This window comes from Aotus nancymaae, unplaced genomic scaffold (genome assembly GCF_030222135.1).
Source record: "Aotus nancymaae isolate 86718 unplaced genomic scaffold, 86718_ANA_hifiasm-v0.15.2.pri h1tg000008l, whole genome shotgun sequence".
Lineage (NCBI taxonomy): Eukaryota > Metazoa > Chordata > Mammalia > Primates > Aotidae > Aotus > Aotus nancymaae.
In genome coordinates this window covers 5,764,698-5,792,647 of record NW_026988419.1, presented here as the reverse complement: position 1 = coordinate 5,792,647, position 27,950 = coordinate 5,764,698, and the positions used below count along the sequence as shown (strand labels likewise).

Genomic DNA, 27,950 nt, shown 5'->3' with positions numbered 1-27,950 from the left:
CATTTTTCTCTGCACATTAACAAATCTGATCATAAAACTTAGTTAAAAAGTCTAATTATTTTCTTAGGATAATCCCTGGAAGTGAAAATAGTTGGTTAGAGGTAATGCCTATTTTATGACATTATATAAAAAATATTTAATTATTCTCTTGAAAGGCTGGACCAATTTACATTTTCTACTTAAGAATAAGTAGTATTAAATAAGTATTTAAATATAAATGGTATTTGAAGGATATATTTCAAGAAACATACATAACCTTAACATCAAATGACACATTTGCTCTTTTCTTAGTTCAACCACACTGAAAGTAATTGTATGCCTTTATTTTTAAAAATATTGCACTGTTAATTTTATGTCAAATTTTATACATATATGATGAAGGTCACGTAAATATGTTTAAGTTCAGTTCTCAAGTAAGTTTTGGCTTGGATTATGAATGAGTTAGATAAAACTGAGTGATCTTAGCAAGATCTGGCTACAGCTATGTTCAATATTACTAAATATTTCTACCAAGATCAAATAACTAAAACTAATAATTAATTCCTAGCTTACCAAAGTATGATGAATTTTAAATAAGCTAAAGGCAATAAAATGGTCTAGTTTTTGTTATAATGACTTTGGGAGAGTAGGACCAGTTGGATCTTGCTTTCCATTCTCCGATAGTGTTACTTCCTTCTGTATCTTGTGTGCACTTTACCAAATAAGTAGGATATTTTAAAGTGGTCATTGTTAAGAGTGTTTGTTTAATCAGACAGTCTTTATATATTTTTTTACATAGCTGAGGATCATTTGGCAAATATTTATATTTCAAAAAGGAACATTTTTAGAAGTATATTGAGGCCTTCCTTTTTTTATGGCTGCAGAGTATTCCATGGTGTATATGTGCCACATTTTCTTTTTCCACTCTTTCACTGATGGACATTTGGGTTGGTTCCAAGTCTGCTAACGTGAACAGTGCTGCAGTAAACATACGTGTGCACGTGTCTTTGTAATAGAACAATTGATAATCCTTTGGGTGTATACCCAGTAATGGGATTTCTGGATCAAATGGTATTTCTATTTCTAGATCCTTGAGGAATCACCACACTGTCTCCCACAATGGTTGAACTAGTTTACACTTTCACCAACAGTGTAAAAGCATTCCTCATCTCCACATCTTCTGCAGCATCTGTTGTCTCCTGATTTTTTTAATGATCGCCATTCTAACTGGTGTGAGATGGTATCTCATTGTGGTTTTTGATTTGCATTTCTCTAATGACCAGTGATAATGAGCTTTTGTTCATATGTTTGTTGGCCGCATAAATGTTTTCTTTTGAGAAGTGTCTGTTCATATCCTTTGTCCACTTTTTGATGGGGTTGTTTGTTTTTTTTCTTGTAAATTTGTTTCAGTTCTTTGTAGATTCTGGATATCAGTCCTTTGTCAGATGGGTAGATTGCAAACATTTTTTCCCATTCTGTTGGTTGCCAGTTCACTCTAATGATAGTTTCTTCTGCTGTGCAGAAGCTCTTAAGTTTAATTAGATCCCATTTGTCTGTTTTGGCTTTTGTTGCCATTGCTTTTGTTGTTTTAATCATGGCAGTCCTTGCCCATGCCTATGTCCTGAATGGTATTGCCTAGGTTTTCTTCTAGGGTTTTTATGGTGTTAGGTCTTATGTTTAAATCTTTAATCCCTCTGGAGTTAATTTTTGCATAAAGTGTAAGGAAGGGATTCTGTTTCAGCTTTCTGTATATGCCTAGCCATTTTTCCCAACACCATTTATTAAACAGGGAATTCTCTCCCCATTGCTTGTTTTTGACAGGTTTGTCAAAGATCAGATGGTTGTAGATGTGTGGCATTATTTCTGAGGCCTCTGTTCTGTTCCATTGGTCTACATCTCTGTTTTGGTACCAGTGCCATGCTGTTTTGATTACTGCAGGCTTGTTGTTTAGTTTGAAGTCAGGTAGAGTGATGCCTTCAGTTTTATGTTTTTTTGCTTAGGATTGTCTTGGCTATGCAGGCTCATTTCTGGTTTCACGTGAAATTTAAGGTTTTTTCCCAATTCTGTGAACAAATCAATGGTAGCTTGATGGTGATAGCATCAAATCTATGATTGACTTTGGGTAGTATGACCATTTTCAGGCTGTTTTATAAAAAATTAAGCAATAAAATCTTACCTGAAGTTAAAAAATATTCTAAACATTGTGCATATTTCTACTGCTAATGCTATTCACACTTTAAAGAAGATCACTAACAAACATAGGCCTTTACACATACTCTTTCTCTATCTTATTTATATATTATTAATTATATCCAAAAAAGGCAAAAATACACACTTCAGACAAAGGATTAAAACAACCATATTTCAGACACTGGGCCTATTTCTACTTATTGTTGATGGATCTAGGAGGAGAAACACAATCAAGATTATATATATCATATATATATATATTTTTTTTTTTTTCAGTATATTTTAGACAAGGTCTGACTTTGTCACCCAGGCTAGTGTACAGTGGGGTAATCACAGCTCATTGCAACCTTGACCTCCCTGGCTTAGGCGATCCTCCAACCTCAGCTTCCTGAGTCGCTGTGACCACAGGAGCACAATAGTGTAACTAGTTAATTTAAAATATATATATATTTATATATGTAATAATATATATATTTGTAGAGACAGGGGTCTCCCCATGTTGTCCAGGCTGATCTTGAACTCCTGGGCTCAAGCAATCTTCCTGTCTCAGCCTCCCAAATTACTGGGATTAAAGGTGTGAGCTATCATCCCCAGCTTATTTTTGAGTTTTCCATCCCTTTTGAAGTTATTTGACACCCTGAGAAGCAAGAATAAAAATGTATTCATTTATTTCATCATCTGATCCTAACTTAGAGTTGCAAGATCTGAAACAGCCAGCAAATTGAGGGTTTATTTTTTGTTCTGTAAAAGTTGCTTTTTGAGGTGTGTTGCATTAATGCTGTAACCCCAATCACCATCCCACCCCCATCAGTACATTTCAGTGAGTAAATAGCGCAAAACAAAATAGGGCTTAGAACAGTGGTTCCGAAAGTGTGATCCACCACTGGGGGTTTCTGAAAGGCTTCCAGGATCCATGACATCAAAACCATTTGAATAATAATGTCACTTTATTGAAACTGAAATCTTAGTCAAGGTGGTGTTTAATGGCTAGTTTTTTAAAAACTGACCTAACTTTAGAAACTTTAAAAAAATGCCAATTTTGCTTAAGAATTACCTTATTGAAACAGTAAAAATACAGTGTTAAATCTCAAGCTTTAAACATACATATTTTTAATACTCTAAGGATGAAATGAGAAGTTTGTCTGAAGCATTTTTATTACAATCCAAATATGACGGTCATCCCATGAAGAATACCTATACTTGTTTGCGTTGCAAGCTGAACTAACCCTTCTTTCATGGAACATGATTTTCACCTGAAAAAAAAACAAAAAAACACAGAGACAAACTAGGTTTATTCAGGTTTGGATATCCAGCAGAAATCTACTAGAAAACAAACCAAACATAACTGTCAAGGAAAAATATGATACTATTTATTGCCAATGGAAAATTTGAACTTTCCTGTAAAACTCAGAACCTTGTAAAACGTTTATTGGCAACTGTGAAACTGATGGCTTCTCATACATGAACAGTTTTCTGAAGAGACTGATGGAGATGTTAACAATAGTGATTTTTTTATATTCTCTGATGAAACATGCCAACTTTAAGAAGAGCTGAATATCTCACTAAATCGATATTTCCAAATGACTGATGCATCATTGTTTTGGGGACTTGCAGAACTGAAAGGCAGACTGTAGCTTATAATAGCAATCAGCAAAGACAATAAAACACATTGGGTGGAGTTTGGAGTAATCCAAGAACAGGCTTCAGAAGTTCTCATTCTTCTAGGAGAGTACAGAGAGCTCACTTCTTCCTCTAGCACTGAAATGCAGCAAAATATGAGCAGTGTTTCTGCACAGGGAAGCTGAATTGAGACTCGGAGTTCAGGGTTTTCATTGGAGGCTGGGCACATAGGCACAATGACCAGCTACTGCTACTAAAATTCCAGACTCCCCAAAGAAAAGCAGGTGTTCAGTGCCCTAGGTGGGCAACACAGTTTTATTAATATAGGGAACATTCCAAAACCCAAGTTCCCAGATGCCAACCAAGGCCCATCCCTGAAATTAAGCCTTTTTAATGGGAGCAACTCAAGTCTGCTGCATTAACTCCTTACTGCATAATAGTGCTACACAATAATAAATGGGTGAAAAATCCATTCCAAATACAAGATAGACAATAGATTTTAATATAACACATGATGTACAATTTATGATAGGGTTTCAGGCTCCATTTTGAAGTTAAACTTTAAGAAAACATGCTTGTTGAGTTTTTAGGTAGTTTCAAGGAAGAGTATCTACAATTATTTGTAAAAACTATTAAAATACTTCATCTTTTTCCAATTAGACATCTTTGTGAGGCCAGATTTCCTTCATACACTTCAATCAAAACAACATAGCATAATGAATTAAATTCAGAAGGAGATATGAGAATCTAACTTTCTTCTGTTGAGACAGACATGGAAGGCATTTGCAAAAAGAGAAAACCATGCTTCTCATTAAATCTTGTTTTGGAAAATATAATTATTTTATCTATAAAAGTATATTATTCATGTTAGCGTATAATTGATTTATCTTTCCTGTTTAAGAATGAATTGAAGCACATATATTTTAATTGCATCTTAGGTTTTGGGGTACATGTGAAGAACATGTAGGATTGTTGCATAGGTTCACACATGGCAGTGTGGTTTGCTGCCTTCCTCCCCATCTGGCATTTCTCCCCATGTTATCCCTCCCCAACTCCTCACCTCCCACTGTCCCTCCTCTAGTTCCCCCCAACAGACCCCAGTGTGATGCTCCCCTTCTTGTGTCCATGTGTTCTCATTGTTCAACACCCACCTATGAGTGAGAACATATGGTGTTTGATTTTCTGTTCTTGTGTCAGTTTGCTGAGAATGATGGTTTCCAGGTTCATCCATGTCCCTACAAAGGACACGAACTCATCGTTTGTTATGGCTGCATAGTATTCCATGGTGTATATGTGCCATATTTTCCCTATCCATTCTATCATCGATGGGCATTTGGGTTGGTTCCAAGTCTTTGCTATTGTAAACAGTGCCGCAATGAACATTCATGTTCATGTGTCCTTATAATAGAAACACATATTTTTTAAAATTTCTGCTTTAATTTCCAATAACATAATACAATCAGCACTGTTTACAATAGCAAAGACCTGGAACCAACCCAAATGCCCATTGATGATAGACTGGACAAGGAAAATGTGGCACATATACACCATGGAATACTATGCAGCCATCAAAAACGATGAGTTCGCGTCCTTTGTAGGGACATGGATGAAGCTGGAAATCATCATTCTCAGCAAACTGACACAAGAACACAAAATCAAACACTGCATGTTCTCACTCATAGGCGAGTGTTGAACAATGAGAACACATGGACACAGGGAGGGGAGCACTACACACTGGGGTCTGTTGGGGGGAAATAGGGGAGGGACAGCAGGCGGTGAGGAGTTGGGGAGAGATAGCATGGGGAGAAATGCCAGATATAGGTGAAGGGGAGGAAGGCAGCAAATCACACTGCCACGTATGCACCTATGCAACAATCTTGCATGTTCTTCACATGTACCCCAAAACCTAAAATGCAATTAAAAAAAGAATATTGAAAGAAATATACTACATAAATAAAAACTCCTTGGGGTCTTCAGTAAATATTAAAGCGTAAACATGTCTTGAGGTCAAAAGATTCAAGAAATGCTGGCTTAGACTACTAAGATATAAATTCAGTGAATTTATATTCAGTATTGTTGATTTATCTTTAATAAAATGTTAGTTCAGTAAGCATTTTGAGAGATGTCGAAGGTGTAAATCGGGCTTGAGTCTATGACAGTCAACATATACTCAGAATGTAAGTCTAAAAGATAAATTTGCCAAAATTCAAATGAATAGTGAAGGGTGCTAGGCACAATATACTACTCTGTGCCCTTGATAGTGACCTCCCATTTAAGGATAAATATACAAGGGAAAATATTGAGTTTTAAAATATTTCTGCTTGCTATACTCAATAAGACAGATGACCACTTCAGAGAGAAATCTGACAAAATTTAACAAAAGTGTACATACATATGCCATGAAATCCAGCAAGTCCATTTCTTGGAATGTATTCATGATAAAATTCATACGCATGTTCAAAAGATATTTGTATGACTATATTCATTGCAGTACAATTTGTAACAGCAAAATAAAATCTGTCCCTCAGCAAGTTCAGGAATAGAATTTTTCTAATATAATGGAATTTTATTTGCAATTTAAAATAAAGTAACTAGTCCTATGTGTATTAAGTTAATAAGCCTCAAGGATTGAAAGAAGCTTGCAAAAGATTATGTATAGCAAGATATCATTTATACAGTTATTCAAAATACATGATATAAAGCATATGCAAGGTTTTAAAATACTTGCAAAAATAGGGCTCAATGTGAACATTATGATTTTTGAAATATTATTTTTCTCTTATTGTTTCTGTGTATTCCTTTTTTCTATAACATAAATTACTGTTCTTACTCTTATTTTTATTTATACTGTTATACTTTCTCCTATCATTACTATTTTCATATGTATATAACGTTTCAACATTGATACTTACTTTCTCATAAAAGTGCATTTGATTTTCAAGACAATCAGGTGAGTTAGCCCCATTTTTAAAATCAGATGAGTTAACCCCAAGACAATGGGGTGAGTTAACCCCACTAAGTCTGGAGAAGTCAGATTTAGTGTCTTAGTCACCCCAGGAGACACGTAGTAACACACCCAAGGTCACATACCCAATTAGTGATAGAGTCAGAATAAAACACAGGTTTAATGACCATAAATCGATGGTTTTTTATTTGCCACGTCTGCATGTTAGAATGATATATACATGATAATTCAGTAAGTATTTTTATTGGCAAATAATAACAATACCAGTACATGAATAATCAATGCTTAACAAAACACTATCTTGTAGGCATGGTTTTAGGTGCATTAGCTATATTAATCATTTGATCCTCAAAACTCTGCAAGGAGTCTGCTATTATTATCTGACTGTAACAGATGAGGAAACAGGTGCAGAACATTTGAGAAATTCCCAAAGCTCTCTATAGAGAGAAGTGGCTGTGCTGGAACTTGAACCCAGGAAGTATAACTCTAGAGATCACACTGCTAACTACCGTAATGCATCATCCTGCCTCATAAAACAGCTTTTTTCTTGCAGATTCTCCCAGAAGAACTGATAAAGTGCAGAATTTTCTGAAGATGCTTTTACACTCTGATGCAATTTTAATGAGAGGAACTCTGTGAGGGCTTCTTAACACTAGTAATTTAGTTGAATTTTGCAGAGTTTATTTGTCAGCATACTAAAGAATTCTTTTGGCAGTACAAGCAAATGACCTCAAATTTAGCCATCTTAATAATTATTTGAAAACTTTCTCTCAAATTTTGTTTCTATCCTTGATGGGCATTTACTAACTGTTTTACTTAATTTTCTCTTTTCTAAAGAAGATTGTGTAACTATTCCACACACTACAATTAAATAGCTAATTTTAAATGAGGTTTAAACAAGAGAAGGACAAGGAGGAGGAGAAGGAGGAGAAGGAGGAGGAGGAGGAGGAGGAGGGAGTGAGGGGGAGGGGGAGGGGGAAGGGGAGGGAGTGAAGGGGAGGGGGAGGGGGAGGAGAAAAAAGATAATACAAGTAGAGACTATTTGTTAATGTTTCTATTGGTAAATATTTATTTTTATATATAAAATATTATATATATTATATATATAATATATATATTATATATTTGTATACACACACACACCAAGTGTGTATACAAATATTATATGTAATGTATAATATTTATTTGATCTATTATATATACATTATATCTATATTATATTTGTATACACACTTCACATATGTATGTGAAGATCTTTTAATAGCCACATAGCATTCTATTTATGAGTGTATTCTAATTTCACTAGTTACCTATATTGGTATTATTAAAAGTGTTTGACTAACTTATAATTGTCAACAAAGTTTCAATGAACTTTACACTTAAAATTTGCATGCATGCATGTAAGCAAGCTTATTTGTGGGATGAATTTATAGTGCAATCTGGGTTAACTCCTGGGTAGATAAAAAATGACCTTTTACATTTTTTTTGAATAATCTATTTCTTGTTCATGGCTGTCAACATATGTGATAGTGATGTTGAAGCTCTTTCTGGTGACTTTGTAAGTGGGTGTGGGTTGTGAGCTCAGTGACAACCCACTGCCTCCTCATTGTCTTTGCCCCTTAATTCTGCAGACTGTGGAGACTTCCTAACTGGTAGTGGGATAGGAAGCTAATTATTCTTCTAATTGGCTTGCTTCTTAGGCTGCAAACGAGTTCTCCAGTGATCCAGATCATTACTAGTACAGATCACTAATCTTGGTATTTATTTGATCTAAGTAATATTGCATTTGCCATCTCACATTCTTCCCATGTCCCTAAAGAACCATTTGAGTGGTTCTTGAGAGACCTCTGGCTAGGCAAGAGAGGTGGAAGATGGGTTTAAAATGCTTTGCCAAGCACAACTTGACCACATTTTTTGGCCAGAAATCTGGGGTCAAAGGATGCTAGCTATGTCTACAGTTGGCATTGAGCACTGAGACTTCAAAAGTACAAAACAAAAAATATTGATTTTTCTGCCATTCACAACACTGTATTTTGCTCTCTTTAAAATCATATTCTACCTTGTAAGTTGTAAATATATAAAAATACCTCAGTGAAGGCATTTTCCATAGCAGATTACAACATAAAAATATAAATGTGGCATAAAAGTATTTAAAGTGAGAGTAATGAGTGTTAAAAAAAAGAAATGTTGGCACTGATAACACCACCCACTTTATTAGATATTGTCTTCAAGATAAAATAAAATTTCAAAGTTTACTGAGCAGCAAAGGTTAAATATAATGTTCCTCTTGTTGCTACCTGTCTATGAAGTGAACTGGATAAGTGCTTGTGGTCTATTTAAAGGGATCAACCTTATATTATGAAAAGAGATAAATGAAGGAAAACAGGGTGACTGTCAGTTTCAGATAGGAAAGCACATGCCATCTTTGACCTTAAAATGTGTAGTAGGAGCTGTTGAACATCTAGCAGGGGGTATATTCATAGTTTTTATTCTTGTTGCAAAATAGTTCTTTGATAATTTTGTCATTTTTGGACTTTTATAAAAATATGTTTTCCTGTAACAGTTTGTCCTAAAAGCAAGGTGCAATTGTATGCAAATAGTGAAATCTATCTATCTATCTATCTACTTACCTATCTATCCATCTATCCATCCATATCTATCTTTGACAACAATGCCACCTATTTCAATGTTTTTTCCTTATTAATTTCACAATGGATCAGTACATATATAGTTAAGGAGTTCTGGGGAAAATAAAGACATGAAGCATGTATTAGTTTCTCCTATCAACTTAATTGTTACTAGGTGATCTGCACTTTTAATCTCATTTAACCCTCACCCATCACCCAGCAGTAAGAGGGGGTCATTAGCCCATCTTTTATTAATAAGAAAATGTAGATTGAGAGAAATTAACTGACTTTCACTTGACCAAAAAGATAGTAGGAGACAAAGAAGAATTTAAAGCCAGTTGTGTCTATTTCTGACCCCCTTGTTCTTGCCCCTTCTCCATGTGTGCATAAAATGATGGCATTAATTATCATGGCCACCAATTTTTTATCACTTGCAAAGTACCAGGTCTTATGTTAAGTGCTGCATTGACACTGTCTCTAACAATCCTCACAAAGAAACTATTATTGTTATCATTTTATAAAGGGAGGGGTGATATGCAGGAAAATAAGACTGATTTCCCAAATCCACACAGAGAGGGAAAGAAGAAGGAATTAAACTCTTTGTTAAGTAGTATTTCTGTCGGGTTGATGGAGGTTACAATTTATGGAAAGTGGAAGCAGAATTAGAGGCAACTGCTCACTTTTAACATAAGGGGTAACGTCGCCATTATATTAATTTTACACTAACATTATATTTTTGCTGACTATGATGTAAAACATATTTTAAAATATTCTCATTTTGTAACAAACATTTGTTTCTCTAATCCTTTTGGAACCTAATAGAGAGTACTTGATATTCTATTATTATGAAAATAGTCCTGTGGAAAAAAAGAATTGTGGTTGCATTTACAGTACCAGTGATCTTACCGTTCTTATCATTGTTATACTTTCAAAACCATCTTTTCTATAGTTTGAGATTCTCTTTTTGCTTGCAAGTCATAAGTAGCTGAAATAATCCACATAAATACTACACAGTGTTCCCTTAAGATAGTGATTTAATTTCTACACAGGAGTTGAAAAATATATATGTGAAAAAGTTAAACTGTTAAGAGATATTTTATTTCCTTTCATTTAATTGTTTAATGCATTAGGATAAAAGTATACATTTTATACATTCTTGAAGAATTTTTCCACCCATGAAATGAGATGAGACATTTTATAAAATGTCCTATTAGATGAGGCATTTTCAAGTTTGATCAGTGTGATATGATATACTTTAATTACTGTTGTTAGCAAATGAATAACACATTTACTTGTGAAATTGTGATCTGTAAATGAAAATATAGCACTTTAGAAAGTTATATGAATAAGTGTTTAAATATCATAGTTCACAAAAATGTTTCATCATCCTATCCTTTATCAAGTTTCTATGCAGATAATAGATAAAAGTAATAGAAGTGTTTCATTCAATTCAGTTAGAAGAAATTCGCTTTCAGTATTCCCCCTCTGCTGTCCAGTTTCCTTGACTTGTCTTTTCAGCTGTCTCCAGGGTCCCAAGCACCTAGTCGTCTTTTTGGCAACACTTTCATGGTAGATCTTAGAACTCCTGCTCTTGGTTAGGACATTTAATTAGTACATGTATGGAGGTAAGCTCCAGCTGATAAGGTGAAAAGAAACTCACTGCATCCATTAGTCCACTGTACAATTTAATGTATTTGTATATATTTTATGCTCTGCTATGAAGAAATGGCATCGGAATGATGAGTTAGAAAAATTCAATCTTTCATTCAATATAGTTGTCTTCATCCTCACTTTTATCACTGGCTTGGCTGGCATTTTGTCGTTACCTGAGCGCCATGCATTTTAAAATTGTAACTAAGCTTCATACAACTTCTGGGTACTATGAAGTTGGCAACATGTAGACTGGTTCTAAATGAAGCTCGTTATCTACTGGATGATTATGGGTCAGTTGTCCTCAATAGAAGTAGCTGTAAGAGGGGATGGAGCTACTGGATAACTTCCTGCAAGTCATTTTACTACTCTGGGTATTAATCATTGGAATACATTTATAGGAAAGATTGGATCTTTATATCTCTAAGGTTTTATGATTCCAAATGATGAATGTGGGGCCTAAGGATTTTAACAAGTGATCGACTCATTGCATAACAGGAGATTGCTTCAATTTGGAAAACATCAATTTGTGAATCAGAACAAATAGACATGCCACACATAGATATCACGTGATTTCACATTGTGAGCAGCAGTGCTTACGTAACATTTACAGCATTGAATGCATATGCTAGAAAATAAGAAAAACCCAAAGCCAATAGTCTAATGCTCACCTTAGAAAACTAGAGAATGAAGGGCGATATAAGCTGAAACCAAACGGAAGAAAAGGAAGAGTAAGAATTAAGACAGGAATCAATGAAATTAAACACATTAAATCAGTAGCAAAATTTCTTTTAAAAGTTGGTTCTTTGACAATATCAATAAAATTGATGCATGTTTAGCCAGAATAATGAAGAAAAAATAGAATACACAAATTGATAATTAGTTTGTTTGATTGAAAAACATTTAAAAAATATAAAACTAAAAATTTTAAACTGCTGCTTTGATAAAAGATATGCAGTAGTATGAATGGAGGCACAGTTCTATTTACTAATGTTTGCAATTCATAAAGACAAACAGCCACTTAATTACTTTTAAAAATTCCATGTCTTCTTGAGTGTAATTTGTGTCTTTCATTGGAGGGATGACACTAAAATATTTTGCTTTTCTTACTTAAATGCTACATCAGAAATACATCTTGTGTTATGAAAAGTTTCAATCAATAAAAATGTGTTTTATTTCTTACTGACATTCTGAATTATAATTGCAGCCTACAAAGGTTTTTAATTTCTAGTCATTTTCACTATAACATACACTATGAAAAAGACGAATTCTCAGTGACAGTGTTCTGGAAGCCTCTTGCTTTTTTAAATCTAGAAACTATCTGTAATTTTCAAACACACACACACACACACACACACACACACAGAGAGAGAGAGAGAGAGAGAGAGAGGGAGAATGCCACCTTACAATACTTCAGAAAAGTAAATTTTATTGTCACTTTCTAGGTAATATTCTGACACTCTGCCTCTTACTGCAGGATGAGTCAACAGCTGAATTGCTTCAAAAAAGAAGCTCAAGTCCTGTCCACTTTCACTACATTTTGACAGTTTGCTCATGTACTCTAGTATACTAAGTTCTAAGGAAGAGTATTGGGATAGAATAATAAAGTGATTCAAAGAAGGAAGAGTAGTCAGCGAGTTGTTACAGCAAACATCAGTTCACATCAGTAAGACTAAGAGAAATAGAACAAGATCACCATTTAAGAAAATGAAGTGACCATTAACTTGGATGTAAAATAAACTTAAAATGTTGGTTGGAATTGGCTTCTTCAAATTCAGTCCAATAAACTAATTTTACACTATGACCTCTGCTGTGAATTGAGTTTTGATACCATAGCAGCTTGATGAAGAAAAATAACTAAAGATATAAACTCCATCATTCTTATTCCCAATCTCATCATCTCTAGATTACTTCATGGCTTTTCATATAATTCATCAATGTACAAAGGACAGATGAGTGGTCCTTCTATAAAATTAGAAACACTATTGGATATATATTTCAAAATTAGTAAAAGTAAATTTTAAGTGTTCTGAACACAAAAAAATGATAATTATGTGAGGTAATAGACATGTTGATTAGCCTGATTCAATCACTGTACAATGTAAAGCATATCATACCTAACACTGCATCCCATAAATATATATAATTATTTTTAATTAAAAATAAAATATCTTTAAAAAGCATTATTTAAAAGATTTATTATAGCACTTTATATCGACATTCAAATAAATAATTATAATTAGTAGTAGTATGTTTGAAAACATAACCTATATATTTCTGTTGTGTAGGGAACATGCATTTTTATGAATCCAGTTTTAGTCTATAAGGAGAAAACATGAGGCAGCAAGATCACTGTCAGTATCTGGATAAGACAGTCACTGAAAATAACTCAGTAAATAATAATATTATCTCAAAAGAAATTTAATTGTTAATATTTTAAGTATTTTAGTAATTCAGAATGTCAGATTACAAGGCCTCCTCATTTTATGTATATGAGGTCTTCAGAATATAGCTCTGAAAATAAGATGATATCAATAGCTGTCAAAAAAATAAAGATAAAAGCCAGGCATGGTGGCTCACGCCTGTAATCTCAGCACTTTGGGAGGCCAAGCCCAGCGGATCACCTGAGGTCAGGAGTTTGGGATCAGCCTGGCCAACATGGTAAAACTCCATTTCTACTAATCTCTATTAAAACTACAAAAATTAGCCAGGCGTGGTGGCAGGCACCTGTAATCCCAGCTACTCAGGAGGCTGAGGCAGGAGACTCCCTTGAGCCTGGCAGGCAGAGTTTGCAGTGAGCTGAGGTGGTGCCATTGCACTCCAGCCTGGGCGACAGAGCCAGACTCCCTTTCAAAGAAAAAAAAAATCAACTAAGAAAATATAAAAACACCCACCTATGAGTGAGAACATGTGGTGTTTGATTTTCTGTTCTTGTGTCAGTTTGCTGAGAATGATGGTTTCCAGGCCTGTTGGGAGGAAATAGGGGAGGGACAGCGTGAGATGGGAAGTTGGGGAGAGACAGCATGGGGAGAAATGCCAGATATAGGTGATGGGGAGGAAGGCAGCAAATCACACTGCCACGTGTGTACCTATGCAACAATCTTGCATGTTCTTCACATGTACCCCAAAACCTAAAATGCAATAAAATAAAATAAATAAATAAATAAAAGAAAATATAAAAACATATGCATGTTTTAGGTAGACGATATAAATACAAGCATAACTGTAAATATTTTCCTGGGGCAAAATTGAGGAAACTTGTAGTTAAACTAACTCCACTATTCACTCCAGGTATGAGAAAGATCAGACCATAACCAACATACCTTATCACACTCAGGGGAAAATATATAAATCAATTTGGGCCAATGAGACCCAATACACATCAGCTGAGGACTTTGTAAGTGAAGGTTCGTTTCTTTTCCTCAAAAGCTACCTAAAAAGATTCATTTTTTTCATGATAATACATTGGAAAAAAGAGTGTAATAATGTAAAAAAAAAAAAATAGTCTGTCGGACCATTTGCTGTTGCTGCATTAACTCAATCTTCACAGTCAGGCTGCGTATGAAGTGAGTGCTATTATTCTGCACATTTTACACTTGAGGAAACTTAGAATTTGTTAACTACAGTAAGACCTCCCTTAATGTCATTAATAGGCTCTTAGAAACTGCAACTTTAGGTGAAATGAGGTATAATGCAACCAATAATTTTTCTCTTCAATGTAATAACAAAAAACATGAAAGGAAACAATGTTATTTGAGGATGGGCTGTACGTTGTTTGGTTAAAGTCACAGTTTCCAAGAAACTATCAGTGATGTGAAGGAAGGACTTACTATGATCCAAAATTGAGTGGCGAGAAAGTAGAGGCAGGGTGTGATCCCTTCAGTCTTATTCCAGTCTGCATCCTTTACCATTGCGCTGTAGTAATTCTCATCAAGTACCGGTACAGCCGCAAAAATCATGTAGTGTTTTGCTATACTGGAAATTAAAAATGTTCAAATACAAAATGCTGTATTCCTAGACAGAATAACTCAATATTATTAGAATGCCATTTTATATCATTATATGCTTAATATGATATGAATAAGATAATCGAGAGTTTTCCTGCCCACCTCCCCAAAAAAGTAGGCTATGAAACTAATATAAATAATCTTAAAAAGAAGGAATATGGCATACTAATTATTTAAAGCAATCCTAAAACCACAATCATTGAGCAATATGGCATCAGTGCAAGGATAAAGATAGATGAGTAAGATGTGTACTTCTAGGTAAGTAAATACCAATAGCAATTTTTGTACCATGGAGAAGTGGTTCAATCTTGGTATAAAACCAGCTACTGGTTGGGCGTGGTGGCTCACGCCTGTAATCCCAGTACTTTGGGAGGCTGAGGAGAGCAGATCACTAGGTCAGGAGATCAAGATCACGCTGGCCAAAATGGTGAAACCCCATCTTTACTAAAAATACAAAAATTAGTTGGGCATGGTGGCACGTGCTTGTAATCCCAGCTACTCAGGAGGCCGAGGCAGGAGAATCGCTTGAAGCAGGGATTTGGAGGTTGCAGTGAGCCCAGATCATTCCACTGCACTCCAGCCTGGCAACAGAGCAAAACATTGAAAAAAAAAAAAAAAAAAAAAAAAGACCACCATAAAAACAACAAAAACAAAAAAGTCAGCTGCCATAGTTAGAGAGACTTTTCCAAGACAAGAAATATATGTATATGTATAGTCAAACTTTAAAGTACTGTGTGGGCTAATACATCCCATAAGCAAAGTTAATTCTACACACTAGAGTAAGTGGCTGCTAGTGATGAGGCCAGAAGGCAGAAAGACATCTTGTATTTTGATGGAGCATGGGAGGAAGAACTCTTTCGGTGAAAGGGTCCTGACCTCACAGTCATGATAGCTGTAACCAGAGGAAAAGAGAAAATATTAAAGCTATGTCCCAGTTCCCACACAGCTCAACTCCAGCTAAGATTCAAAAGGAAAGTTCCTCAATACAGGGGCCTATGGGGGTAAAAAGATATTTATTTCAGTCTCTAATGGTTTTTAAAATGTGTAATATCTGCCATACAATAAAATGTGTATGAGGCAGGTGAGCGAGGAAGGAAATGTAACCTATTGTCGTAAAAAGAAACCACCCATATAGGGAAATGTACAGAAGGCTCAGCTATTGAAAGTACCAGAAAAGAACTTTAAAATAACCCATCAAAAAGTTAGATAACAAGTGTGAACAGAGGACTTTCAGCAGAGAGAAGTAACAGAAAAATGAACCAAATAGAAATTTTTAAAAATCATAAACCAGAGAGCAACAATTCAGTCAGTGGGTTTGAAAACATTGCATCAACAGAGGAAAGAGTCAGTGAATTTAAATAAAGCATAGCACAAATTATCCATTCTCAAACACAATGGGAAAAAAAATAGAAAACGGAAAAACAGAAACAGTCTGAAGTTTGTTAAATAATATCAAGTGATTTAGTATGTACTCTATGGGAGTTCCAAAACGGGAGGAAAAAAAGATAGTCTGGAGGCAATATTTAGGAGATAATAGCTGAGGATTTCACAAAATTGACAAAATACATCAGGACAAAGAGACAAGGAGAACAAACAAATACTTTAAAACCCTACAATTTACTACATTGTAGGCAAGCTGCTGAAAACCAAAGATAAAGACAACATATTTAAACTAGCCAGATACAGTAGGGTAATTTCATTCAATGAAACAAAAATAAGAATATTTATCATCAGAAATAGCAGAACCTAGGAGACAATAACATAAAGTTTTTAAAGTGCTGAAAAGGAAGCATATAACTAGAGAAATTATCTTCTAAAAATAAAAGTGAAAAAATATATTTAAGAAAAAGGTGAAATAATTCATCATCATGAAATTTGCACTATAGTAAATACTAAATGAAGTTCTTTCTTCTGAAGAGAAATAATTCCAGAAGACTAATTTTGAAAGAAGAAATGAAGAGCCAAAGTAGTAATAAATACATGTAAAAATGCTTTCTAAGAATTTCCTTAAGAGATGACTGATTCTTTAAAGAAAATGCAGTTGGAAAATATTATATTGCTTATAACTAGAAGAAAAATAGATCCCAATCTGTTTAAATGGTGGATGACTTTTGTTCAATTCTTACATTATTTGTAAAATGGCAAACTATTAATTCAAGGTAGACTGTGATGAATTCAGGATTCTCTCTATATAATATATATTTACAACATATAATTGACTGATAGATTGCAAAATAATCTACTAAAGCTACTGTTGGTAAACACCAAGTTAATAATTTGTTGCCAATAAAGCACATCATTATAAACACAACAAAATTTAAAGAGATACAAGGTTAATAAGCAAATAGTAGAATTTTTTAAAGTGATCTATTCACAAGATTATACCCTTTCCATCCATTCCAGGGACAAATTGAGATGCCATTGCTCCCAACAGTTATCTGAGAAGGAAGTTTGGAGCTCATAATTGGTTTGCGATCACTATTGCCAAAGATCTTATAAAGCTCCAAAAGTCTTCACTCATAGGGGCCAATTCTAAAATTCCTGGGTTTAGAAATCAAGATACTTGCTTTATATTTTCCACTGAAACACACCAAAAAGGTATGGACTCCAACCCAAAAAAGACAGCTGGAGTCCAGGTCTGAATTGGTGAGCTCTGCTGCTAGCCACAGAGGATATGTATTTTAATAGCTAGCATAAATAATTTTGAAAAAAAGAATTCAAGGAAATAGCAATTTGTTAGTCAGCAATATTTTACTAACGTGTACATGGATAAACATTTCGGTTAAAAGGCAGAGATTTGTCAGGTTGTATTTTTTTTTAAAAAAGTTAATGACATGCACTTTAACTAGAAGGAGGGATATATGTTGAAAGTAAAAAGATGAAAAAAAACCGTGGAAACTAGTCACGGGAAATCTAATAATAAGAAAGCCAGTGTGACTATGTTAGTAACAGATGAAGTAGACTTCAGGATACAGACTATTACTCAAATTGATCATTTTATAATATCAAAAAGGTCAATCTACAAAGGAGACATGATAATAAAAGTTCTTATACGTTTAGTGGCATACCCTAAAAATACTAAAACAAAAAATTGACTGAGAAAAACAGAAAAGCATATAAATAAATCTCTAATAATAATTGAAGAAAAATGTTGATTCTGTTTGAGTAATTGCTACAAGTAGACAAAAAATATATAAATATGTAAAAGATTTGAACATCTCTATTAGCCAGTTTGGACTAACTAATGTGTACAGAAACCTACTCACAAAGATAACAGAATAAACAGGAATTCCAGGCAAACATGGAGTAATAAAAAAATAAGCTAAGACTTAGTAAATTTTAAATACTTAAGTTTTCTAGAATCTGATCTCTGATTACAATGAAATTAAACTAGAAATCAATAGCTAAAAGATAATCAAAAAATTCCCAGATGTTTGTAAATTAGGTGACACACTTCTAAAACCCTATGGACCAACACACAAAAACCTGTGTATGAATGTTCAAAGCAGCATTATTTTTAGTGGACAAGAAGGGAAACAACCCAAATGTCTGACAACTGAAGAATAGATAAAGAAGATGTGAGTTATCCATATGCAATGGAATATCATCTGGTAATAAAAATGGAGTACTGATTGATACTACAACATGAATGAATCTCACAAACATTGTGCTAAGTGAAAGAAGCCAGTCAAAAAAGGGTGCATATTGTATGATTGTATTTATATGAAATGTCCAGAATAGGCAAATCCACAGAAACAGAAAGAGATTAGCAGTTGCCAGAGTTTGCAGGAAAGAAGGAATAGGAAATGACTGCTAATTTGGAAAAGATTTCTTTTTGGGAGTGATGAAAATATTCTAAAATTAGATTAATAATTGTTGTATTTCTGTGTATTTTATACTAAAAAGGATTAACTTTGTCATGAGTTAAATATATCTTAATAAAGCTATTGTTTTAATCACAATGAAAATTATTAAATATTTTGAACTGAAAAATATAAAAGGCAAACCACTTTAGAATTTGTGGGATTAAGTTAAATTAGTGTTTTCAAACAAATACGGACATTTAAATACACATATTTAAGAAAGGAAAATGTTTAAAATCATTTATCTAAGTTTCTACCTCAAGAAGAAGAAAGATCAGATTCAAAGACAAATTAAAAAATAAGAACAAATAAAATTAAACAGAAAACAGACAAATAATAGCAAGATGAACAAAACTAAATGTAGGTTCTTACATAAATTCATAAAATTGATAAATTTCGATCCAAACATCAATAAAAAGACAAAAAGCACAGATTAACAATACTAAAGAGAGACATAACTACATGCATTATAAAAGGTTAATAAAGAAATATTATAAAACAAATGTATGTGAACAAATTCAACAATGTAGATGAAAGAGATAAACTCCTTTTACTTTTGCACTGACCTAAAAAAAAGAAAAAAAAAAAAGAGACAAACTCCCTGAAAAACACAACTTACCAAAATTGACACAAAAATTTAAGATATAAGTGTAGTAAAGGAAAGACTAATCAATTTGCCTACCTAAATAGTAATGATGCCTATAATAATTTATGCCAGATATGTAATTTTAATTACTTCGTGAAGATCCGAGTTTTCATTTGGCAATATTTTCCTTCACTCTAAAGAACTTACTTTGGCACTTCTTGTAATGCATATCTCAGGAAAAGTTTCCTTAGTGTTATTTTATCTGAAAATATTATATTTTACCTTGTATTATATAAAAATAGTTTCATTTCTCCTGGGTATAGAATTCTGGGTTAACAGTTAGTTAATCCATTTGTCATTATATATATATGTGTGTGTTTGTATGTGTGTGTATGTATGTATTATATATGTGTGTGTGTATACATATATATATATAGCATTGGAATTTAATAAATAGTGTGCTTAATTTTATTTATTTGATCTTATTTCATGGGTTATTTTAGTTTGTAGTTTCCTGTTTTCATTTTAAAAAAAATGTGTATTGAGTCTCCTCTATGTGCCAAGATTTTCCAGAATCTTTATATCAGAGTACAAATGAGGCAAAAATATCTGCCCTTACAGAACTTACATTCTAGTGGTTGCCAATCACTCTATTTCCCCCTTTTTAATTAGTATGTTCTCTTCTATTATTTTATTCCTTTAGTAGTGAAATTACTTTCCCTATCATTTGTAATCACACACACAGTTCTCTGTCATTATGTGAAAATACAATGCTGCTTATCTGTGTAACGGAGCACCACCAAGATGCTTTTTGTAAACTACAGTTTAACCTCATACAATAAGATGATGCCTTACAATATTCTCTTCATCTTCTCTACTGTTGATGAGATCTGTGAAGTATTTTCTATCTTCTCCTCCACCTATTCCAACTCCTATGTCTCCCCAAAATAGTTCAATTTGGTCTAGACTATCATAATAATCTCCCTTTCATTATAATCCATTGTAATGGATTATCAGCTTGAATTCTCAGCTGTGAATTACTTGTCTTTTCACTAATGTACTTTCTCAAGTATTTTTCTCAGGTGGTTTAGTTGAAATCAACATCTAACTACACATACCTATCTCTCTTTTAATAGATATACAATTTTTTGGGGATACTATCCTTTTCTCTCAGTAATCTGCAAGTGGAATTTACTGTCATTTACTTTTCAATATTTCAGAAAACATGTCTGATTCCATTCAAATTATTTTTAGGAGCTTCACATTTTCTATCTGAAAGTTTCCACATATTTTTCTTTTTATCCTTAAGAGGTCAGGAATCTTGTTAGCATATATTTTTCTCATTATTACTTCAAGAAGCTTAATGCAGCTTTTCATTCTGTAGAAGCCAGTCTTTCTCCAGATTATGGACACATTCTTCAGTCATTAAATAGTTATTATGTATTTCCCATCACACAGTTTACTTTGTGTAAAAAGTTTCCTTTTCACCTTCTAAAACTCTTGTGACTTAGATGCTAAGTTTCTGAAATGGGTCCTCCAGATTTAATATCTTTCACTTCAAATTGTCTCTTTTTTCATATTTTTGGTCTGTACTTTGAGATAATATTCTTTCATTCGCTCTTTCAGGCCACTAGTTTTAGTCTTAACAATAATCATTCCATATTTCAACTCACCTACTGAATCTTCCACCTATTGGGTGTAATGGATGTGCTTCCGGTGATGGGTGTATTAAAGGCCCACACTTCACCACTATGCAGTATATTCATGTAACACAACTGTACTTGTACCCCTAAATGAATAAAAATAAATTTTTTAAAAATTAAATTTTTATTCTAGAAAGTCTTATTTTGTACTGAGCTGCAATCATTGCAATGGTTTTTGGTTTTTATTTGTTTGTTTGTTTTTTGTTTTTACCATGTTGTTGTCATATATTGCTGTTTGTAACCTCAATTGTCTCCATCAGAGATTGTTGGTTGGTGAGTTGGTTGGTTGGGTTTTGCCTAGTGATGGCTCTATTTAACCTCCCTTTGCTGGCTACTTAGATGCAAAGTATGTGTAATTACGATGGGTTCCTGTGATCTCTTGGGATCAACTTTGGTTGCTGAAGCATCCTAAGTGGAAGAACTCTCAGAGGAAATGGAAGTTAAATGACAATCTTCTGTGGCTAAACCTTACAACAGTAGGAGGACAGGAGGAAACTTTCTAACTATAACCTGGTTTTCTCTTATTCTCTTAGCCTCCGAAGTAGGGATAACTCAATTCAACCTTTCTGCTCTGTCTTTTATTTTGAAGGCCAAGGAAACAAGGCCCATGCACGCACACACACACACACACACATTCAGGTTCAATATTCTCCCAATTCCCCAGCAGTTCACATATTTCTACAGACCAAGTCCTTTCCAATATTCCCACAGTATTTTTTCACAGGCTCCCTTAACGATGATCTCACAAGCCCATGGAGGGAAAGCCCTTCACAAGTTTCTTCTTAAGGATTCCTCAACCCACAGAGCTAAAGACTTCTCTCTGATCTGGGAATCTACTGCCTTTCTCAGCCATTTGGACAGGTGAGCCAGAGATATTCTTGTTTATAATGAAATAAAGTATTATGCTTTCTCCAAATGTTTCCAGAATCCTTGTCTTTTATCTAAGTTCTTTCCTTATAATTTGCATTAAGATTTGTCAATATAATAGCTTAAAATGATTAACATTTATCTTAGTAATTCATTACTGGGGAAGTCATCAATTCCATATATACAACTTTTTTATGTGTTCCTTTTATAAGTTGCCTTCTCTTGTCTATAGTTCAATTTTATGCTATCTATGAAGTCAAAGAAAAATGCAACAGAATACACAATTAAATGCTAAGTGCTTTCAGCGTGTAGAAAATTATCTTAAGATGTCTCAATATTCCTTAGAGGAAGCAGACAGATGTCTGCATAGTTGAGACTATGTGTGACTTCTCAATTCTTCCTAGAAATGAGAAAAAAGCAAGAGAGTATTATAGATCTTCAATGGGTCAATGTCAACACTAATTTTTAAAAGTGTTTCTAAAAAAATCAGAAACACTGATACAAATAACCAGAGAAAGGGATATTTTTGCCTGAGTTTTTATAGGAACAACTGTAAAACAAACAACAGTTATCATCAAGCAAATGACCATAAACAAGCAAAACTCCACTAAATAAAAGGAGAAACAAGCAAGGATATAGGGAAAAAAAAAGGGAAAATGGTGTTAATAAGCTATGTAGCTGCGTTCTGTTCCATGACAATAATCTGAGTATTTATGTCTGTCAAGAATATTTATTAGCATTTTCCTAGCCACAAGCAAAATTGTTATCTAAATTAATGAACACACATAATTTAGCCCATATTTTCATTAATTTATGGTTTACTTATTTGGGAACAGAGACATTTTATATATATAGGACCAAGAAATATGTTGCATATACTTCTCCATTTTTAGAGTAAAGCAATACTAGAAAATATTGTATATCCCTATCATTTTTTGCCATCATTACACCACAGAAAACAGGTTGATGCAGTTAAACTTGCAAATGCCCCACACCATGTAAAATTAATCCTCTAAGAAAGATCTGAAGGAAAATAGTCCAATAAATGTAAAGGAGAAGTCAAGGGTATAAACATCTATTCTCATGAAATGAAATATTTCTACTTTTTAAAAGAATAGCTCTGTTATTATTAGTACATTTTGGAAGTGACAATACTGTTGTCTCCAATTTCAAAGGAAAAGAGCAAAAAAAAAAAAAAACAGAGAAAAGAAATGTAACAGCAAATCAATGGAAAAGCCATTTATATAACCAACTGTAATATGTATCATAAGTGAAAGCATTTGGATAAGAAAACTCAGCCTCCTCATATGTGTGTGTGATTTGACAGGGTGAATTCTGAGCTTGTGAGGCCTTGGGATTTAATTTCATGGCATGCATAAATGTAATACAAACCCATTCATCCTAGAAACGAAACACTTGCCATCACAGAGGCTGTCTGAGCCACATAGACTTATTACAGTCATGTCTTTGGAGAGGTCTCTCAGCACAGCTTTGTACATTAAAGTGTGAAACTAGGGCCATTCCTAAGCTGACAGAATTTTATGACACCAGATATTTTATTTTTCTTAGGTATATGTAATCCCCCCTCTGCTATTTCCAGGAGCTCAACTCTCAGTCTGAACCCAGCTATGTGGTATTACCTTACAAAATTCAAAAGTAGAATTTTATTTTATTGATTTTATTTTTTGAGACAAGATCTCACTCTGTCGCCCAGGCTGGAGTACAGCAGTGTGATCTCAACCTCCGCCTCCTGGGTTCAAGGGATTCTCCTGCCTCGGCCTCCCGAGTAGCTGGGATTACAGGCATGCACCACCACGCCTAGCTAATTTTTGTATTTTTAGTAGAGACAGAGTTTCACCATGTTGGCCAGGCTGGTCTTGGACTCCCGACCTCAGGTGATCCACCTATCTTGGCCTTCCAGAGTGCTAGGATTACAGAGGTGAGCCACTGTGCGTGGGCAAGACTAGGATTTTAGTAACTGCAGTTTCCATTTATCCGTTCATTCACTTAACACACATTTAGTAAATGTCTTCCTTGTGTATGATGTAAGGCTAAGTAAAAGTTTCACAGAATTAAAAGAGATGGACATAATCTTTGTCTCTTGGAGCTTTTGTTTAAGGACAGTGGGTGGGGTAAATGTTATGCAAATGATTAAAACTGTGGCAAGAAGTACAAGGTACTGTAAAAATAGGTAGCATGGGTCTGACAGGGTGAACTAGGTAGCCTTATTAGATGTGATATTTAATTGGCATTCTTTAGGATGTATAGGATGTGGCCAGGTAAAGATTGGGATGAAGAGGTTTTTTTAAGCAAATAGAAGAGCATGGCAAAGTCTCTGTGGTGAAGAGCACAGGTGATATGCAAGGTCCCACTCTCTGGAGCATTGAGGGCCAGAATGGCACAAGTTCAGGCAGACACTGAGTCTGTATTATGCAAGGAGTTACTGCCTGGATTATGGTTTCAGACCATTATCAAAAGTAACAGGGCTGGGTGCAGTGGCTCATACCTATAATCCCAGCGCTTTGGGAGGCCGAGGCGGGTGGATCACCTGAGGTGGGGAGTTCGAGACCAGCCTGACCAACATGGAGAAATCCCATCTCCACTAAAAATACAAAAATTAGCTGGGCATGGTGGCATGTGGTTGTAGTCCTAGCTACTCGGGAGGCCGAAGCAAGAGAATCGCTTGAACCTGGGAGGCAGATGTTGCAGTGAGCCGAGATCTTGTCACTGCACTCCAGCCTGGGCAACAAGAGTGAGACTCCATCTCAGAAAAAAACAGAAGTAACAGAATACTGCTAAATTAGGTTAGGTTCTAAATAGAGAAGTGTTGGAGATTAGCATTTGGAAAGCATGTGCCTGACTTGTAAGTAAAGATTGGGTTGGAGGGATAGAATCTTAGGGGTGTGATGTTGGTTAGAGGCTATTGCAGTAGACAAAGTCAAAATGATGGTGGCACAGTGTAAGGTGGTGACAGTGAATACAGAAATGGTATAGATTTCTTTGAGAATTATTTGGAAGGTAGAGTCACCATGATTTAGTGATAGATTAAAAGTGAGGGTTGAAGGAGTGGGAAGAGTTAAAAATCACTTTTATATTTCTGGCATGAACCATGAAGTGAATGATGGCATTATTTACTAAAATAAGTGATTTTGCAGGGAAAAGAAGAACAAATATTTGGAGAAAGACCTTAGTTTTAGACACAGTGAGTTTCAGGTTTCTGGAGACTTCTCAGTGAGCACATCAATAAGGTTACATATGAGCCTAGAATGTAGAAGATAGGTTTGTTCTGAAAAGAAATATTTGGGCCAGATGCAGTGGCTCACACCTATAATCCCAGCACTTTGGGAGATGGAGGCAGATGCGAGTGGATCACCTGAGGTCAGGAGTTCGAGGCCAGCCTGGTTCAACATGGTGAAACCCCACTCTCCTAAAAATATGAAAATTAGCTGGGCATGGTAGTGGGCATCTATAATCCCAGATACTCGGGAGGGTGAGGCAGGAGAATCGCTTGAACCCAGGAGGTGGAGGTTGCACTGAGCTGAGATTGATGCTGTCACTGCACTCCCACCTGGGCAAAAAAGTGAGACTCTGCCTCAAAAAAAAAAAAAAAAAAAAGAAGTATTTAACAACATAAAGATGGCAAATAAAATCATAGGAGTGTATGTGCTAAAGTTACTTAGAAAAAATAAAATAAGAAGAGAACAACTGTTAGGGCTGAGCCGTGAAAAATTCCAAACACTTTAGTGTAAAGGAGGTAGAATTAGAAAAAGGGGTTCATACACTGGTCAGAGTAAATTAAGGGAAAAAAAAGAAGAAAGTATGTCAAGAAGTGAAGTCTGCTAGTCAGTGTCAAAATGCGCCCAGAAGTCAGGTTAAATGCAAATGGTAAGAGTCTATCATGTGGACTCTCACGGAGGCCACCTTAGTGGAGCCCTCTATGGAGGACGGAACAGAGCCAGTGGTGGAGGTTCAAACAGACCTGGTCAGTGGGAAGGCATAAAGTGGACAAAGTGGGTGGAAATATATCCATATAGCGCTTAATTGTGAAAGACAGAGTGGCATTAGGACCACATATTATGAGGTGGGGGAATGGTTGCCACCATGAGTGCTTGGTTTTAAAAATGAAAAGCTCAAAATGTTTAATTGCCTATATCAAGGTTCCAGGGAGGAAGCATCCACTCATACAGAGGAGACATTAGATGGAGTCTTCGTTGGAATGGGAGGATGAAGTTGAAGTTAGGTCTGTATGTTTGGTAACAGGAAGATCTGCCTGTTTGCTTATCTTTTCTCTGGGAAAAAAATCCCATGATCTTCTGCTGAAAATGAAGGAGAGGAAGCCATGGTGAAGGGGTGGGTGATGCAAAGAAATTATAGGAAATTTGCAATAGATATTCAGAGAAGAAGAATGATCTAACTGAAAAGACCTAATTAAATTGCTAGGGGAGCATTGCGAGCTCAATTCTTCCTTCCTGTCCTTTTTGCCTCTGCTCCTTATAGCACTGCAATCATTACAAAATTTAGATTACAGAAAACATCTGATAAACTTACACTGGAGTGCAAGAGACTGCTGTGGTGCATAACTTAGCCGCTCTTTTGCTCTGATAATTTGTATTTTGCTAGGGGTTCATATTATGAGCCCTGTAAAGACTTCCGGATGTGAAAATATCAGAGTCAATCAGCCTCTGAGAGAGAAATTTGGGGTGGCGGTGTGTCAAGTAGAGTGTGGTCCAGGAATTGACACAGCACATGGGCAGAAATAGAAGCAGATGCAGCCAGTTAGTTATTTGTGCTTCTCTTTCAAGGCCAGGTTTGTCTCCAGCTATTAACACTTGAATTTTACCTAGTCTATCAGTTACTCTTCTCAGTTACTCAGTAACTCTCAGCCTTTCAGTAGCAGTTGGAGAATATTTTGATGGACCAGTGGGAGGGAGCTAGCAGAGACCTGGAGTGTGCGGTACTCTCCAAAATGGACAAATCCTGGTGAAGTTTTCCAGAAGGAGGCACTAGGAAACCAGAGGGCATTTTTATGCTAGCTGGGAGAGAGACTTAGAGACTGGAAGGTGCCACAATTTCTGAAGGTTGCTCTGAGTTTTATATGCAGGATGATGTTGTTTACTATCTGACTGTTAGAATTTCACATAAGACCTCAGGTGTCTGATGACAGCAATTGTGCTGTCAATTCACATTGGAGGTGGGGTTGCTAATGTAATTCCTTCAAGTACAATGCAATTGTCATTCTGCCTAATTTTTTCCTGCCAGCTCTATAAAGAGGAATGCTCCTGGCCCTGGGAAGAGCTGACAGGAGGGAGAGAAAGCCTTTTGTCTTGCTGATTTTGTGGAGTAAGCCAAAGTCTGCATTAATCTAAGCAGCCATTTCTCAATCCAGTATCCTCAAATCTGTTTTGAAGGTTGAGTCATGAGACTGCATGATGGTCAAGACCAGCTACCTAATTTACAAGGCCCAGGGCAAAACAAAAATATAGGGTCCTTTATTCAAAAATTACTGTATTAGGAATTTCAAGGCAGCAACAGTTGAGCTTTAAGCCAAGTGCAGGCGCCTTCTGAGTGTGGGGCTCTGTACAACTACACAAGCTACAGAAACATAAAATCAGCCCTGATGATAGTGTCTGTTGTAACTTTGCCCTGGCTTCTAAATGTAGCTTTACTTATCATTAACTCTAACTTTAGGGATGTCACTTAGCTCATTTCACCTGCAATTTCTCAACTATAAATTATTAAGCACAAAGATTTATTAAGCATCTATTTTATTCAATTACTATACTAGTCACTGTTGGTGTATTGCTATGAGCATGCACATGTGCGCGCGCGCGCACACACACACACACACACTCATTACCCTGTTGAAACTTATATAGCATCTGAAGCAACTGAG

The 27,950-nt window shown here is 35.1% G+C and overlaps 2 long non-coding RNA genes across 2 annotated transcripts; both read right to left on the bottom strand.

The window, feature by feature from the left end:
* Positions 1 to 3,108: 3,108 nt before the first annotated feature.
* On the bottom strand, positions 3,109 to 26,351 carry LOC135273637 (uncharacterized). Its single transcript, XR_010341390.1, has 3 exons — positions 26,205 to 26,351; positions 9,385 to 9,495; positions 3,109 to 3,422 (listed from the first exon to the last, which is right to left on the bottom strand). It is a non-coding gene; the product is annotated as an uncharacterized LOC135273637 (long non-coding RNA).
* On the bottom strand, positions 10,474 to 14,127 carry LOC135273636 (uncharacterized). Its single transcript, XR_010341389.1, has 2 exons — positions 13,926 to 14,127; positions 10,474 to 11,735 (listed from the first exon to the last, which is right to left on the bottom strand). It is a non-coding gene; the product is annotated as an uncharacterized LOC135273636 (long non-coding RNA).
* Positions 26,352 to 27,950: the final 1,599 nt, after the last annotated feature.